Below are 5,164 nucleotides of genomic sequence, written 5' to 3' on the forward strand. Positions count from 1 at the left end.
AAAAAAAAAAAAAAAAAGAATGAAAAAGAAAAAGAAAAACATTACATTCCATGCTATTGATTTCAAACTCAGTAAAAGTTCATAGATGGGAAAGATCAGTATGAACAGAGGATGTATTGGAAGAGTTAGGATGTTACGGAGCTTGAGTTGGAAACAGGAAATGTAAATAAAGATTCTTCAACGCCACTTCAGCATCTTACTAGCAAGATTTCCTACTTGGAAGAGAGAGAGAGAGAGAGTGTGTGTGTGTGTGTGTGTATGTCTGAGTGTTGGAGGGGTGTCCGTGTGTGTCTGAGAGTGGGGTGTTGGAGTGTGTGTCCATGTGTGTCTGAGAGTGGGGTGTTGGAGGGAAGGAGGGAAAAAGCCGGGTCTTTGTAATGAATTTCTCTTGTCCCTTTTTCCTCTCACTTTTCTCAAGATCAGCCCTGTAGAATTTGGCTGTCATTGTCTACAATCCTTCCTGTTCCTAGCATGTCCCACAAAACGCCTGGCCCATAAATACACGTGGGGTGGAAGAAGTGCCTTGCCATAAAGACAAAACTAAACCCTGTCTTATGGACTGAAGTTTATTAAGAGTTCACAGAGAGGAGAAGGGTGGGAGCTGTGAGATCTTATGAAGGGTTTCTAGTGGATACAGGGTTGATCTGGGTTGTGAGACATAAAGACATAGATTTTCCCACTCCCATGACTGCCAGTATTCTTCCAAACTGCCGATTAAAATGGCGCTAGTCCTCCAAACCAGCAAAAGCTGCACTGCCGTATTGGTAGCCACTAACCACATGCGGCTATTTAAATTTCAACACAATTTAAAATTCAGTTCTTCAAATCGCACTAATCACATTTCAAGTGTCCAGCAGCCACACATGCCTAGTGGCTTCCATATTAAATAGCTCAGATAAAGAACGTTTCCATCATCTTAGAATATTCAATTGAATAACGCAGATCTAAAGAGTAAATCCTCTCTGGGATGCTGAAGGTGGGAGCCACATTTAAATGCTTTTCACAGGCTTAGAAAAGTTCCTTTTCACTTTTAGCTACTATACCTTAGGATTTAACCAACACGTCCATTACTGATGGTTGCTACACTTTCAGAATGTATGTATTCTCAGAAAGCATGCAGTGAATTTTCTTTAACAATTCAGCGGTTTTTAGCATATTCACAAAGTTGTATAACCATAACCACTAATTACAGAACATTTTCATCACCCCAAAAAGAAAGTTCATAGCCATTAAGCAGTCACTCCTCATTTCCCCTTGGCAACCACTAATCTGCTTTCTGTCTCTATGGATTTGCCTATTCTGAATATTTCATATAAATAGAATCATACAGTGCGTGGCCTTTTGTTTCTGGTTTCTCTCACATAGCATAATATTTTCTAGATTTATCCATATTTTGGCATTTATCAGTACTTCATTTTATGCCTGAATAATATTCCATTATATGGATATACAGTAAGTTCTCATTTATTGTCATTGATAGGTTCTTGAAATGGCAACCTTTAAGCAAAACAATGTATAAAAAACCCCAATTTTCCCATAAGGGAATTGACATAAATAAGAATTAAGTTCCTACAGCATATTTCTGGTCACAAAAACATCACCAAACTGCTAAATAAAGAGCAAGAACATTTCTAATATTAAAGGTGGAGATAAATGTGAGCTATATGTACACTTGTAAAAGATTAATAAAAACAAGCAAGATAATTATTTGTCCCATTACTCCAGTTTGAGGTCTCAGGTGATTGGAGCCCATCTGGCAGCTCAGCACACCAGCAGGGAACCAGTCCCAAACAGGACATCATTCTATCGCAAGCCTCTCTCTCTTTCTCTTTCTCTCTCTCACACACACACACACACACACTCACACTCATCCTGGTACAATTTAGACGCACCAGTGAACCTAATGTGCACATCTTTGGAATGCAAAAGGAAACTGGAGTACCTGGAGAAAACCCATGCAGATGTGGGGAGAACGTGCAAACTTTCAGCTGACAGTTGATTTTTTTTTTCTTATCAACATCCTAAAGAAACTACGTTATTGGAGGACCTTCTGTACTTCTTAATACATTTTGTTTATCTATCATTAATTGATGGGCATTTGGGTTGTTTCTACCTTCAGCTATTGTGAATAATGATATTATGAACATTTGTGCACAAGTTTTTGTGTAGGCATATGCTTTCAGTTCTCTTGGGTGTATATCAAGGAATGGAATTACTGGGTCATATGGTAACTCTATGTTTAACTTTTTGAGAAATTGTATAACTGTCTTGTAAGTCAACTGCACCACTTCACCTTGTGTTCATTTAAGGAAGAGCTTATTCTTCTCTTGACCTGACAGTGTTTGACATACAGAAACTACCTATTTACTGTTGGATTGAATGGATGATCACTTTGCTCCACACCAAATGTTCTTCCAGTCTGGAACTGAAGAATGCCCAGAATGCCCTGTTGAAGACCAGGATAGGGTGTGGCCCTAGTCTCTTTAATACCACCCTTAGCCTGTCAGGGGTTTTCATCAGTCACTTCATGTTTATTAAGTACCTACTTAATTGGGGATACATTGATTGGGGATACATCACGAAGTAATGCACAGTCTTCTAGTTAGAAAGACGGCCATTTGAGCAGATCACTAGAATGCTGTTGCTAGTTGATGTTATTGGCATATAAGACAGGCAAGAGGTTCCCAACTCAGCCTAGGAGATTGAGTGAAGACTTCGCAGAGGAAAGAATATTTGAATTTTGAGCATTAAGCAGTGGTCACCAGGGAAGAAATGTGATACAGGGGGTGAACTAAATAAAGCATTTTGCTAGAGACAGAGAACAGACCAAGACATAAGCAGTTCCTGCCCCCAACAAGATTCCAAGGTTATGGAAGTGGAATTCAGGTTCTTCCTTCACTTGTCACTCTTCCTTCATTTGCCATCCTTCTTTCACTTGTCATCCCTGGGCTGAGCTTAATGTGAAGCGATGAGGGTTGAGCAGTTTGACAAACCGTCTTGGGTCAGCTTGGTTCTCTGGATGAAACAGTCCTTCTTCGTTGGAGTGATAGTTTGACCAATCCAAATGCAACTCTGCTTTGGCAGAAGCCACAGCTATGGAAAGTGAGCAACCTGAATTATGGGCTAATGTCTCCATGCGCTTCTGATGCTTGGAGAGGGATGCCCATGAAAGAACTCTCCTCACACAGTCCACACCATGCCGTGCTCTGTCTGGTGTTCCTCCCAGGTGAGGTTCAATCCATGCCCGTCCACCTATTCAATATAAAGTGAATCAACTGAGGCCCAGCGCGGTGGCTTACACCTGTAATCCCAGCACCTTGGGAGGCCGGGGCGGGCGGATCACTTGAGGCCAGGAGTTCGAGACAGCCTGGCTGATATGGTGAAACCCTATCTCTACTAAAAATACAAAAATTAGCTGGGCATGATGGCACGTCCCTGTAATCCCAGCTACTCAAGAGGCTGAGGCAGGAGAGTATCTTGAACCCGGGAGGCAAAGGTTGCAGAGAGTTGAGATTGTGCAACTACACTACAGCCTGGGCGACAGAGCGAGACTCCGTCTCAAAAAAAAAAAAAAAAAAAAAAAAAATTAAAGTGAATTAACCGTCCTTTGATATAAACTGGAGAAAACAGAAGTAATTTCCTCTTGGGATCTTGGGCTCCTCAAAGTAAATGACTGTAAGCTCACCCTAGGTAAACGGCTAAGACTGTTCAGAGTGGGTGAAACTGTTAAAGCCTTGAGTCTTTACTTCTCTCCTAAGCCAAATTTCTCACTCAAGGCGTACTGTCAACATAGGAGAATAAAAAAGGTGGAAATGTCTGGAGAAAAATGGCTACATACTTGCTTTCAAGGTAGTGCCACCAAACCAAAGGTCCTACAATATAAGCTGTGTTATTTACTTCTACTCATTTCCTATCTGGGTGTTTAGAGACGGTGTTTTATGAGTAACAGAACAAAAGTCTGGTGGCACCCAGACTTATAGTTTGTTTTCTTTTTTTTTTTTTTTTTGAGACGGAGTCTCGCTCTGTTCTCCAGGCTGGAGTGCAGTGGCCAGATCTCAGCTCACTGCAAGCTCCGCCTCCCGGGTTCCCGCCCTTCTCCTGCCTCAGCCTCCCGTGTAGCTGGGACTACAGGCGCCCGCCACCTCGCCCGGCTAGTTTTTTGTATTTTTTAGTAGAGACGGGGTTTCACCGGGTTAGCCAGGATGGTCTCGGCCTCCCAAAGTGCTGGGATTACAGGCTTGAGCCACCGCGCCCGGCCCTTAGAGTTTGTTTTCATTCCTTAGAAACATTCAGGGCAGATGGGAAAAAAGATGGAGGATAGAACAATTTCAATTCCCTATACCCCCTCGGTTCTAACCAGCGCCTCTCCTCCACAGTGTGGAGTGACTGCTGCTGTGTCTTTCAATGAAAATCTCTCTGACTAAAAACTGGTGTCACTTGTTCACATGTTAACGGGGCATATGGATGTTATTATAACAGCCCCTTTCTGTATGTCTGAATTAATAAATGTAAAACGTTTGGAATAGTGCCTGGCAAATAATATGCACCATAAAAATGTTAGGGTCATTATCATTATCCAGCCTCATCTCTCTAGCTAGGTATGAACTTCGCTGTAACCGAAGAACTAACCACTTTTATCTTTTTTTTTCCTCCCCAAACACCTAGCACGGCGTTTTTAATAATTTGTTGGAGTAATTAAGATCTTAAACAAGTTGCTCTCCCTTTGAGAGCTCATGTAGGACCACCGAGAGGTTGTGTGTAGAGTCCGATATGAGTCCACAAAACTATTTGGCGCCCGCTGTTTACAAGCCACTGTCCTGAGCCTACGCCCTTTGTAGAGTCAAAAGTATCAAAAAACGAACGTAAGGCCTCACGCAAGGTGAGCAATGATTCCCGCTCCTAGGAGGTCTCAACCACCAGCCCGCAGGCAGAGGGGGTGGGATTCCAAGGCGCTCCCCATTCCCTGCCATTTCCATGTCGCTCGAATCGGTGCTTTCCGCGTTGCCCTGTGCCTGGACGGCCGGCCCCACTCGGCGCAGAGGGGAAGGATCCCGTCTTCGTGATCTGCTTGAGACTCCGGGAGCCGCGGGAAAGTAAGACTGCGGCGCAGCAGACTTGGCCAGCAGATCCCGGCGGCGCCCGGCCCGTCCCTCCGCCCGGGCTC

Source organism: Colobus angolensis, unplaced genomic scaffold (assembly GCF_000951035.1).
Source record: "Colobus angolensis palliatus isolate OR3802 unplaced genomic scaffold, Cang.pa_1.0 Scaffold3, whole genome shotgun sequence".
Lineage (NCBI taxonomy): Eukaryota > Metazoa > Chordata > Mammalia > Primates > Cercopithecidae > Colobus > Colobus angolensis.